The 13,407-nt window shown below is 43.8% G+C and overlaps 1 pseudogene; it reads left to right on the top strand.

Moving 5' to 3' along the window:
• Nucleotides 1-13,407, top strand: part of LOC149857222 (plasmanylethanolamine desaturase 1-like) — a 134,910-nt pseudogene that overhangs the window by 106,542 nt on the left and 14,961 nt on the right.

The raw sequence follows: 13,407 nt of genomic DNA, 5'->3' as shown, positions 1-13,407 counted from the left end.
AAAATGATTTTCTGATTCTTTTTTCTGCTTGGTTCTGGAGTAAACTGTTAAAATGTTTTAATGTAGTCTTTACATTTATTTTAATTGAAATTGATTAAACTGAGTTTCACTGGTTGTATGTGGTCTCATAAAATGTATTTTTGCATTTGGAATTAGTGATTTTTATTTTTATCTGCTGTACAGTGTAAGTGGTTGATGTAACTTCAATGTGTGTTGGATTAGCTTCTACTGTTAACATTCTTTTTTATTTCCAGTTGCTGGAATTATTACAGCTGATTTTGCCTCGAGCATAGTTCACTGGGGAGCTGATACCTGGGGTTCCGTTGATATCCCTGTCATTGGCAAGGTAAGGAGAGGTTGACTTGCATTCACTATGAGCAGCAGACTAGAAATAAATCATTTTAATATGCTTCCTGAAGATAAAAAAAAAAAAAATTAGGAGGGGATTGATGTCTTTCTGATTTTTTTTTTTTTTTTTTTTTTTTTTTTAAAAACATACGTAATGTACTTCTGCAGTATCTGGAAACCTTGACCATGGTTCTTGTAACAATAATTGTTGTTACTGATATCTTGAGAAATGGCTTTTGCTTGAACAATGACATATTTATTTATTTTGAAGGAAGAGAAATGTATTTATTTCCTTTGTACCAAATCAGAATTTTTCCCAATATAAGTAAGACCTCTTCAATTTGTTACAGAAATAAGGATATAAAAGCATAACATTTTAGGACTCCTGTTATGCATTCAACAGGTTTCATGTACAAAGTATAAAAGCTGTTCATAAAAGCTTGTTTGTACTAAATCTATCTAGGTACTTCTAGTATGCTTAATGTTGGAGTACCAAAATAACTGTTTCATTTTTAGAAATGCTTACTAATGGTTTATGCTGTCAACGTGCAGAAGGAGGGGGTAATTGAATGTCACTTGTGCCATTGTATTAAATGTTTATTTAGAAAAAAACAGGACTGGAAAATAGGTCTTATTAGAAATATTTGAAATTCTGTAAAAATCTGCACTTAATGTTTGAACATCACTGAAATAAGTTATTTCCTTGCAACAATGCCATATTTAGCACACTAATGAAAGAGGGAAAAGAAAGTGATCTTTGATAAGCTAATTATTTTTGGTACTTGCATCAGAGTTTAGTAAATCAGCATGCTGCATCTGCAGTGCTAACCAAACTAATCTAAAATACTGGCCTCCCTGTGGAGGTATAGAAATGTCATAGTCCATGGAGACCTGCACTGCATTTATGCAGGTCTGCCTATTCTGTCATAGATTCAACAGACCTTTCCAGAGAAGAGCTACAGTACTTTAAACAACCTTAACATGGGGTTTAAAGAGATTAATGAATATCAGCCTTGTACTAAATAAATCTTTATCACTTGTTTTACCTACTAGAGTAATTGCCTCAGTGCAGTGGAACATATTCATTCTGCCAGCTTGCTTTTAATCTCAAATGCATCTTTGACAAAAGAATCTACCTTATCTTTGTGTGTGCGCGCAAGTGTGCACACACGTGCACCAGCGCTGGCACTTAATCAGGTCATTGAAATACTATATATGAAGCTGTTTAGTAATGTGAATGTTATAGGCTTGAAGAATATTACTGACCTCTCTAATCATTCCTATGATATATGCACAGACAAACCTCAATTTTTTTTCTTGTTTTCTCCCTACCTACTCAAGTATATGGTACAACAAGTACACCTTCCTTTTGCAAAGAAAAAAAAGATATTAATAAATGTAAATGAAGATTGGGCTCAAAATGATGATGTGTGATGTACACAAATATATAAATGAAGTGCAGGTGTATGTGTGGTATGCACACATCCCTTCTCCCTTAGGTATTGCTGTTGTGGGTCATGCCATAGATAAATATATGTGTCTGTATGTACATGTGCATTTTTCTGCTTCACCGGTATATAACTATCTCTAGCTTTTATTAATAAAGAATGGGTTATTTTAAAAGATGAACCTCAAAATTAATGACAATTTAATAAAAAGCAGGCACAGTATATAAATACTATCACTCCAATTTAGTTACTTTATTAGTAACTTCATAAACTATTTTAATTATCTTTTTATTTAAGTTCATTATGCCACTCATCCATACATTCTTTTTTAGGTTTAAATTATTTACTTTGTTGTACTGTCAAAGGGAGAGGTGTTTTTTAAGGGCATTTAAGAAGTCCATTCTCACAGGTCACAGCCTAAAGACAAAGACAAGCAAATAGACAAGTTGGAGGTTTGGGAATAACAAATCAGTATGTTTATGTAAGTCAATTAGATGCACTGTGGGAAAGATGGCAGAAGTAGCTCTTTAAGAGGAACTTATTTCTGGATGTGGCAAGGACTTTGCCATTTAGGTTGTATGTGCATGGGTAGTTATGTGGCAGAAGGCGCAGAAGTTATGAGTGAGAAGCACGGGAAGCGTAAGTGGTGACGTGGATGGGCAGTGGGAAGCCTGATATGGGTGGATAAGTAGGAAAGGATAGACTTTTATGCAGAGTCTTGAAATAGGTGATGAGCTTAAATTAGATGCAGCACTGGATAGGGACCCAGTGGAGGGAATTAAGGCAGGGGAGTGACATGCTCATCAGTTTGATCAAGAGAGATGATTAACAGCTGCATTTAAGCTGTTTGGTCTTGGAGACCAGAGTGGAGGATGACCAAGATTTTAGAAAGCACAGAGCTCACAACAGCGTCACGTAAATTAAAGTCCCTGTAACTAAAGCCAAGCTAACAATTAAATATTGAAGTTAAAAGAAGTTGCTGGGTGCTTTACTTCCTTGAAAATGAAGCCCCTTGCATTTTCAAAAGCTGAGCTTCAGCCTTCTAGGTATGAAGTTGTCGTACTTGTATCATTTGTGTCTTGTTCATAGCTGATAATGGTCTGTATTCGTGCACAAAAGACCTTGATCCTTGTTTCTGCCACTGACCCGCTGTGTGGCCTTGAGCATGTTACTTCACCTCTCTTTGTTGGAGGGGGTCTCACTTTTTTCAAAAAGAGCCTTAGGTTATGTTTGAAAAGTTTATATAAAATGAGTAATATTATTAAGTGCTGCGATACAATCTTGATGGATAGAGCCAAAAAAAAATCATTGAGATTGAATCCTACTTTTATTTGAATTGCTTTTGATAGAGGGGTGTGGTTGCTCAGTGGAAGAACCACAAGTGAGAATTTGCCCCTTATGTTTAGGCAATTATTTTTATAGTTTATTTCTTGACCTTTCAATCCTGTGTTTTCAGCTTGTGGTTGCTAAGCACATTTTAGCTCCTTCTTTAAAAATCAGTCACAAGACACTGATGAGTTTGAGACTGTACTTGAGAGGCTGGCAGAGTGGTTGGATTTTTCCTTATACTCACAGCAATCCTCACATATCTCTTGCTGCTCGGCTGCTAAGACCATGACCTATCTGATGCTGTAGTACTTCTTTCTTTTTCTCCTTTGACCCATTGTTTTCAGAGTTTCCTTAGAGTCTTCCATATGAACCACATACTGCAGCTTGATGCCTCTGTGTGTAGCTGCTGGTTTTGCCCTTGCTCTACAGTTGACCTTCCAAGGTCTTTCCTTCCCTGTAATGTTTATATTTTATTCATTTTCAGAGTAGGAGCCTACACTCAGTATGAGCATATACCCTCAGAATTGTTTTTTGCATATTGGCGCCAATTTCTATAAATGAAGCATTTTACAGAAAAGCTGTAATATAAAGACTGTACAAACACAAGCTTAAATGTCCATCTTTCTTGTTACATGGTGAATCTTTCTCTTATACAACGTTAGAATTGTAGGCACTCATTCTACTGGTTTCTCTGGAGACATGCATCAAATGATAGGATGTATTAAATCCAAAGATTCAGAAAGGATGGAATATTATTTTTGAGCCATACTTCCCCCTCCCTCCCACAATATATTTATAAAATATATTTAGAATCTAGCCATTAACAGGCTGTTTAAACTAATCAAAGCCAAATAACTATAAAGCAACCTGGCCATATTTTTAAAAATTTGGATCCTAAAAATTTGTCACTTAAATCTTTATTTAGGAACCTAAATGAAAAATGGCCTGATTTCTGTGTTGTGTTATGTTTTGTTTTTTTCCCCAGCTTCCATGGTAGTCTTTCTCCCTTTGGTCTAGAATTGTCAGTCTGATATAGAGCAAAGATGAGGAGAGAGAGGTCTCCAGTCTTCTTAATGGATGCATAAAATCAAAGACGTGGCCTTTTGCCTGAGATGGAAAAGACTTTGTAGAAAGCAGTACTGGATGCAATCAAGAATAAAAGGTGTGATTCAGGGCAGACTTTCAGAATCCTGAACGTGCAAGTGTGTGCAGTGATAGTAACTTCACATGTAGGGACTGGGTTACATGTCTTATTAGCTTCTATACACACAATTGCATGCGAGTCATTATGGGGAAGGTCTCGCCCAGAAAGTGGATTTAAAGGGCAAAATGGGCAACTTTTCCACCTTTAGCAATAAGCTTGGTTTTCAGAAATGCCAGAGTTCATTTCTTTCTCAGGTTCCCCCATAAGGTGTTCTTTATAGCATGGGTCATTGCCTCACTGGTATAGCATGCTTGAAATGTCTGTGCCAAACCTTCAATGGGAAGATCTCAGTGTTAGAACAAGTTTGGTATTTCATTATAAAATTGGTGGGTGGAAAAATTTTCAGTCTTCTGCTTGTAAAATGTTACTTACACATTTATGCCTGCCCTAGCGGTAGCATCTCTTTCACATTGTCTGCTTTGGAAAGGCAGTTCTCCAGCATCTCTTTGCTTATTTTGTTTGTTCCCTGCAGTCTCATATGGCACCAGTCAGAGCTTAATTTTACTGGCAACCAATGCTACTTCAGATGTTTTTGCTGACATGTCCTGCTGACGCAGAAGGCAAGTTCTAATAGGCTTCTAGTAGACAGGGAGGGGGCCTTGGGTCTCAACAGTTTAAATATTAATGTTTAAATATCTTAATTTAAAAAAGAAAAGGACCATGACTAGCCTATTGCTCTTCAAGAGTAGCTATGAGTTAATGGAGAGATTTTCAAAGCCACCTTAAAGATGTAGGAGCACAAGCCCTATTTATGTTCAGTACATTCCCTGGGTGCTTTTTAAATGCAATTGCAGCAGAAGCAACTTACGGCTTTATATACGAGTATCAAAATATATTCTGATATTCTTTCAAATGGGCCTAGTACTCTTTGTAGCATAATATTGTTGCTGCTGCTGCTGTTATTGTTGTTATTTGGATTTTATATCTTGCCCTACCTAGAAAGGCTGTCATAATTTAGGGGCTGAGTTTTGTTATCGTTATTCTGTGGTTATTTTAAAATGCAGAAACTATGTGTTTGTTTAATAGTTCAGTTATCTGGTAGCCAGAATTTAAAAGTAAGCTAAGAAATCAAATAATGGAAGGGAAGTGCTTATTCCCCACTTTTCAGCACGGGTGAGGTCACGTCTGGAGTGTTGTGTTTAGTTTTGGGTCCCCCACTACAGAAACGATGTGGACAAATTGGAGGGAGTCCAGTAGAGGGCAACAAAAATGGTGAGGGGCCTGGGGGACAAGACTTATGAGGAAAGACTGAGGGAACTGGGCTTATTTAGTCTAGAGAAGAGAAGACTGAGGGGGGATTTAATAGCAGCCTTCAACTAACTTAAGGTGGGTTTGAAAGAGGATGGAGCTAGACTGTTCTCAGTGGTGACAGATGACAAAACAAGGAACAATGGTCTCAAATTGCAGTAAGAGAAGTTTAGGTTAGACATTAGGAAGAACTTTCTCACTAGGAGGGTAGTAAAACACTGGAGTAGATTATCCAGAGAGGTGGTGGAAGTTCCATCCTTGGGGAAGTTTTCAAAACCTGGCTAGACTAAGCTTTGGCTAGGATGATCTAGTTGGGGCTGGTCGTGTTTTGAGCTGGGGGTTGGACTATATGACCTCCTGAGGTCCCTTCCAACTCTAAGTTTCTATGATTTTTTTTTTTAATGTGTCAAATATTCCCAAATTGTTTCATGAGCAATGCATATTGTTATCCTTTCATAGGTTGGAGAACATTTTAGCATGCTGGTCGGTGTTGACCCTAGATCCATCAGTGCTTCTCTAGTTAAGAAGTTGATGCTGTTAATTTGGAAGACTGTGTTGTACTCCTAATAGTGCCTCTAACATAATTATATTTTCAACTTTTTATTCCATGTCATCTTTAGAGAAGGAGCAGCATTATAAATACATTTGAGGGACAGAGAAAGTTATAAATATTTAACAGTCCTTCCCTGTAATTCCATTACTTGGTGTAAGGTAATTCATACTTCAGTTTTTAGGGAATTACTAGGTGCATCTACACATGCAGTTAATTCACCTTAAGGTTATTGTGCATTAAAATAAGGCAGTAAACTGTGACCGGGAACACATCTACAAATGTGCCTGTGTCGGAAACAGATTTGCTCCTAATGGGAGAAGTTGAATCCAGGGATGCTCCTGCTCTAACTCTCTGCAGAAGCCAAGGGGAGCTCCAGGCATTCCTGGCACCCTCCCTGGGCTGCCAGGGGGAACAGGGGCCAGGCCTGGACTCCATGGAGTTGGGGGAACTGTCCCAGAGTGGGGAACATTTCCCAGCCACATGGAGCTTGGGATTATAGTCTGGCTCAGCAGTGCTGGCTTGGGGTGATGCCCCTTGCTCAAATGGTAGCAGTGCCCTGAGCTCTCCCCTCACTTTGCTTGCTGAGGGGATGGAGGAACTCTGTCCCTGGTCCCAGAGCTGCTTGGCTCCTGGCTTCTCAACAGGAGCCAGGTGCTGAGTAGTGCCAGGATGGGGGAGCTTTGCATCTCTGTGGCACCAGGCTAGGGACAGAGAACTTCCCTGTTGCTCCCCATGCAGTGCATGCCCCAGTTGGCTCCCACTGCCCGCCTGTGCCTGGGGGGAGCAAGGAATTGAGCAGCATCAGGAGCGGGGAGTGGGGGGATGCAGCTGCAGGAGGGTGAGCAGTGCTGGGACTGGGGAGCTGCAGGGGAGTAAGCAGCACTAGGACCCAGGAGTAAGTAACATCTCTCCTCCCCGCACCCCTCCCTCCCCAGTCCCAGCAGAGCTTATTCCTTGCAGCTCTCCCTGGTCCTGGCACTGCTCAGCTCCCAGCTTCCCCCAGGCACAGGCAAGGAGAGGGAGCCAACTGCAGCATTGGCTGTGCAGGTAGTGGCAGGTCTGAGGGGACAAGGAAACTCTCTGTCCCTGGCCCAGTGCTTTGTCCCCCACCTTGCTGGGGTCGTTTGACGCCAGTACTCTTTCCTGCCATGGCAGGGGGTCAGACTAGATGTTCTACTCGGGTCCCTTCCGACCCTAGAAACTATGAAACTCCCCCATCCTGGCACTGCTCTCCTCCTGGGGCTGGGGGGAGCCAAGCAGTACTAGGACGAGGGACAGAGAGTTCCCCCATCCCCTCAGCAAGCAAAGCAAGGGGATAGCTCAGGGTGCTGCTGCCACTCAGCCACAGGGCATTGTCCCAAGCCACACCGGAGCTGTGGACAGCTCCCCCTTCTGCCTCCTGTGACTCCTTGTTGTCTAGGCTGACCGGGAGCAGTTCCGGGTCAATGTCTATACACACACTACTAATCCAGTACCTGCATTTGTTGGTATTAGCAAAATTAGCTTAATTTACTGTGCAGTAAGTCCAACACACATGTAGATACTGATACTTTACTTCACATTAGAGTAGCTTACTGCACAGTGAAGTGTCTTGTATAGATGGGCCCACTGTATTTTAATAAGCGTGTTTTATATAGTAAGGCTTCTCTTTTATGTTCTTACTGGTTACTTTTTTCATACCTCATTTTGGAAGCATAAAAACTCTGAAATTCCCCCCACAGATTGTTGCCGGCACAAGGTGCCTGAGGGAGGCAACAATTGGGTTCATTGCCTGGTGTGCGTCGTGCCAAATAAACACACTGGGGGGAGAAGTAGACAGAGTTTATTTGAGCTCAAGTAAAAGGCGCAGGGAGACTGTATTGTCTCAAATCCTGCGCGCCTAGCCCTGCAACAGTGTATATTTATACCTTGGTCATTTCTACAGAAGTTTTCCACTAGCTGGCCCCTCCTCATCCCCCTTTCCCTCCTCTCTTCTCTCTCTGAGCAATGCCCTTGCATTCCACAGATAAGTTTCAGCTTGCCTGTTTTCCAGAAGGATGAGATTACAGGAGCCAAAGAAAGGGTTACAAAGGTTGGGCAAGGGGGGGGCCCTGGCTCACCTGGGCCTAGAGCAGAGGGGCTTCATCAACACTCGTGGTCTTCCATCCCTCTGAGTTACCTAGGGTTATGCCCAGTGACACCAACAAGATGAAGGGATATTTAAAATTGTATTGGTATTTCCTTGTCTTGCAAAGATTTAACATCAGTGCTGTCATCATTAAAGAAAACTTTTCAGAATGTATTGCTTTAGGGTAACTGATGGGTGCTTAATTGAATATTTCCTGTTAGTACAGAAATGGATCTGAGAGAAGAGGACTTTCTTAGTGTAAAAATTATGGAGATTTGGATAGGCAAGTACCCTAATAACCATAATAAGAAAGTAAATTGATATGTCTCTCCAATTAAATTTGCTGGTTTTATTGAAAGTTCCTTGCCTGTGACATACCAAATAGGAAGATCACATAATGCCATAATCTTTCAGTAATGTAAGACCTTCCTACAACACTTTCTTATATTTTCACAGCAAGAGTAATCAGAGAGGAACATTCTTTTCAAAAGACTTTTTTCAGAATTATTTTTTTTGATGGGCTCAGTGCCAAAAAAATGCAAACTTGACTTGGAAGATGTTGGCATGGTGGGGGTGCCATGATGGGTCTGATTCTTGTTGTGGCAGCGCAGCCCCAGCACCTTCCCCGCCATGCTTCCTGAGGTGCGCATGCAGCCACCCCAGAAACAAACCAGGCGGGGGCTCCTACTTGCAGCCTTGCAGCTGTCTGCTATAAGCAGCTGAGGCTCTGGGCAGGCCCTTGCTGCTTGCCAAAGACAAACAGCCCACGCTCTGTGGCCGGTGGCAGGGGCCTGCCCAGAGCTGAGGCTGGCTTTGGCATGTCAAGCAAAATGGCTTCATGTGCCATGCTCTATGTATTGCATTTTTTATACATGACTGTAACAGGGGGCCTGCTCAGGGCTGATCCAACTGTGGCCTGCCCACCTGTTCCTGGGCTAACCACCTGCCTTCTCGCCTGTCTGCCACACCTTGTAACTAATTAATTAGTTAAAGATATAACTAGGCGGGAGGCTGCCCATTTCATGCCCCGATGCCAGGGGGCACTATCTGTGGCTCTATGCCTACCCTACACTGCAACCCAAGCCTCGCAGATGAAATCTGGGTGTTATCACAAATCACCGGCCCCCACGCTGGGCCCCAGAATCCTCCTAATTGAACCCCTCCTGGATTCCTCTCAGGTGATCTCATCCACCTTCATACTGGGCAGCATAGCTCCCTGAACTGATTCCCCTTTGGGTGTGATCCCCCCACCAGGACCTTTGGCTACTAGCCCTGGCCCACCTCCAGGCCAGTCAGAACCCCAGGCCCTCAGCTCTTGGGTGTTCCTCACGGTGGGCCCCCGGCCCTTCAACCCTTCTGGTCCTCGCCCCAGCATGGACCAGTCAGGGGAAGTTTAGACAGGCCTGAGTCTATGGCCTTACTCTTTCTCCCTGGGGTCCACCTTCCCAACTCTCCAGCAAAGTGGTAACCTACCCGGTTGTGGGGGCTAGGGGTTAAGGCACCCCGACCCACCTTTCACTGGGGTGGTAACTGGCCTGGTATTTCCTGGGGGCTCCTGCACCACTGAGAGCCCCACCGGGCTACCCACTCCCGGCAGGGTGCAGTTTTAGGTCATGCCCAGGACCAGGAGCCTCCTGCCATCCCCTACAGCTCCTCCCTTTCCTCCAGATGATATCAGCAGCCAGGTAATGTTGTTGCCTGGCCTCCAACAGTAGAACTGCCCTGTTTATAGGGGCAGCCCCAGATCCAAAATGGCTGCCCTCATCAGGCACCTGGCGGCTGTTAGCTCCAGGCCCTTAAAGTGGCAGGCACAACCCATGCCCTGCCACAATGCCGTAGCCAGAGTTCTTACCGTAACATGCCAGAGTTCTTTAAAATAGAACATTGTAATCTCTTTGTGCATCAGGTACATCCTGTGGTGCAAAGCTGTTGTTATTTAAGTGTCCTGGGTCCTCTGTAGGAAAATAGTACAGTGATGGGTGCTTGTACAGTATCTTTGGACAGAGAAACATTTGTAGCAGCATTACAAATGGACCCACCTGAAGGAATAGGAAGGGCTGCCCTGCAGAGGGAAGAGCATGATGAGACAGAGTTTGTCCCAGAAGGGATACCGTATGTGCTGAGAGTGAGTGAACCTGGTTTGAACGAGAGACGTTAGCAAAAGCCTGGGAAGACCCCTGGCCTGGAATTGGCTGAGAAGCTTGGTTAAAAGAGAGGAGCAGTTTTCACAGGGAGGGGGGGAACAAAGGAGAAAGAGGGGGTGGGATACAGGCTGGAGACCAGAGAAGGGATCTTCCTATGACTGCCCCTCCGAAAGCCCCTGGCAGAGCCTTGCAGAAGTAGCAGCAGAGGCTTCACTGACAGTGCTGCACTGTACCCATTCTTCCTCCCTTCCCCTTGGAGCCCTGCTGGGGCAAGACGAGAGAAGCTGCCTGTGAGGAGACTCCAAGCCTGGGAAGACCTTCCTGCAAGCTCCTGTGTGGCTGGGCGAACACAGCAGGGGAGGGGGATGCAGGGCCAGGGGCAGACTGCTGGAGACTGCAGGTGTTTCCCCATAAGTGAGAAGGCCCCGGGGAGGGGCAGGCTCAGGTGCTGGAGGGAGCCCTGGGCTACAGGGGCAGGGATTGCTCCAGTCACCAGAAGTCCTGGAACAGGTAGGGCCCAGGGAGGCGCTGCATTTGCCAGGTGCTGGAGGCTGTGCTGGGCAGAGGAAACTGCTACAACCTGCCGCTCAAATACTGCTCCCTGCTGAGGCAGGGAAGGGGTCTGGGCAGGAATCAGCTGTCTTGCAGGGCCTGCAGGGGAGGAGCCACTGCCACTGCTGCCCTGAGACCCATGGAGCTCGTGCAAGGGATGCCAGCACCAAGGACCTCCCACAACTCCTGTGCCAGAGAGACAGACAGAGCTGTGCTCCGTTAGACACCCCACCAGGGGCAGTGCACACAAGGTCCTCAGTACACAGTGTATAAGTTATAGAATGTGTGAATAAGTTCTTGATAGTTTATTAGTTGGAGTATCAGTGTATTATGTATTGGTTCCTTATTTATTGTGGGTAATTTTTATACCTTCCCCTAGTGTAATGTGTATCCAGGAAGCAGTAACCCTTAAGTCACCATCACCAGGTCATGCAGTGTAACATTTGCACTATTGCATATATTACCTTGTAAATAATTAAATCCTGTAAATAGTTTTATAATGGTCTGCAAGGTTGTTTGATTGTAAGGGGAGGTTCTCTGTTTGGGGACCCTCCAGCAGCTACCCAGTGAGCTGGGCATGGCCACTGGCTACTGGGTACTTCAGGATCCCACTATTCAGGTGAAGGCATGGGTAGTGTCATGGCCAGGGTTACACATGTAAAATAACCATTGTTGCTGTGGGAAAAACATGGCAAAATGCAGATGCACATGGCAGCCAGGCACTGTGGTGGAGAGTAGCTCCTGCAGCTCTCTCCGTGTTAGACTTTGGGGTTGGCATAGGTGGAATGGGAGGGGCACAGACATCACTTGGGGGAGTGGATGGGGCACATACCCTTCCAAATTTCTGCACTCACAGTGGGGCGCAGGGCTGCAGCCTAGACAGAATGCCAAAATATATAGGTATTTAGAATTTATTTTATTACTATTGAATTGTCTGTCAGGAATGATGGTGGGGCAGGGGGTGGCAGGGATGAAGCGTTGCCACTCACCATCCCATGCTGCCACTGCCTCCCAGGAGCGGAGGGAGGGAAGCTTGCATGTGGTCACTGCCGCCACCACCCACCACCTCATGCTGCTGCTGCTCCGCATCTGGCTGCATGCCAGCCCCCTCTTCCTGCCCCCTGGCTCCACATCCAGCCCCACACCACCCGCCCTCCCCCCCTGCTCCATGTCTGCCTGGCCTGCCCATCATTCTTGATGCAGCACTGGTTGGAGCCATGCCCCGCCAGGAGCCACACACCCCAAGAGATAGACAGACACACAGACAAAGCTCTTTATATATATGTAGATAATGATTTATATAGATAATGATTGAGACACTGGTAGGTTTCCAGATTGCTTTAAAATTGTAAATATAACAATAAAACACTGTGTTCAACTGATACCTATATATCTAGTGGCATTTCATATTCATCACTGAAAAACATAGATTTTGGGTTTTTTAATCAGAGAATGTTATAGGTGTTTTTTTAAAATTCAGAGAATTGATGATTTTTAAACAGAGAAAACTAGAATCTCTGGCTGTTACTAAGAAAAACCACAAAGTTATGTGTACCAGTACAGAATGGTGCAGAGTTGAAAAGATGTAACTTGTAGGTGTGACACTTGTAGGCTTGTAGGTGTTATGCATATGAATCCGTTGAACCTTGCATGTGAGAATCTAAAGTTACTTTCCATTGAATCTCTTAATGGTGATAAATGTGTAGTTTTACTTTTTTTATACTATGTTCCATGCTTGCCAGTTTGGCAGCACTCTTTCCCACACTTGTGGCTGGAAAAATGTATTTATGAATGCCTTGGACAACCGTATCAGTACGTAATCATCAAAAAAGATTAGGATAAATTACTCTGAATAGATTTAAAAAACCTGTCATTCTCCCTCTCTCTCTCTGTTTCATGACACTGTCTCCATCTGAAGATTTCATCCCAGATTTGAAATGAATAACATAGTTAGGGAATGTTCTGCTTTGAGCAGGGGGTTGGACTAGATGACTTCCTGAGGTATAGCATTAATTTTCAATGATTCTGTGATTTTTTTTTTGAGCTTATTAAAAATAGGAAGTGGTTATCAGATATCAATGAGAGGAAGAAACTACTCATGAATTTTCTGATATTTAGCAGATCCATGTGGTAGTTAAACATCTATATCTATATAAGAATGCTTGTTATGAAAACACATGCAACAATTGTCAAATAAAAATAATAAAATTACCTAAAATTAGGTTTGGACCTCAAGAGGTCATCTAGTCCAGCCCCCTGCTCAAAGCAGGACCATCCCCAACTATATCAACTATATTATCCCAGCTAAAAAGGCATGGGCTGCCTATGGCACCTGGGATTCTCAGGCAGTCTCCCATCCAAGTACTAGCCAGGCTTAGTTTGATGTTTGTTGTCTTAGCTAATGAGCTGGCACCTATAGAGACATTTTAAGGGCAGTATTTGCTGCCTGGCAGTAGTTTCAGTTAATTGTGGAG

This window comes from Crocodylus siamensis, chromosome 9, assembly GCF_052110815.1.
Source record: "Crocodylus siamensis isolate JL-2025a chromosome 9, ASM5211081v1, whole genome shotgun sequence".
In the NCBI taxonomy this organism is placed as follows: domain Eukaryota; kingdom Metazoa; phylum Chordata; order Crocodylia; family Crocodylidae; genus Crocodylus; species Crocodylus siamensis.
Note: the sequence above shows the minus strand (reverse complement) of the source record. Positions and strands in the feature narration are given on the sequence as shown.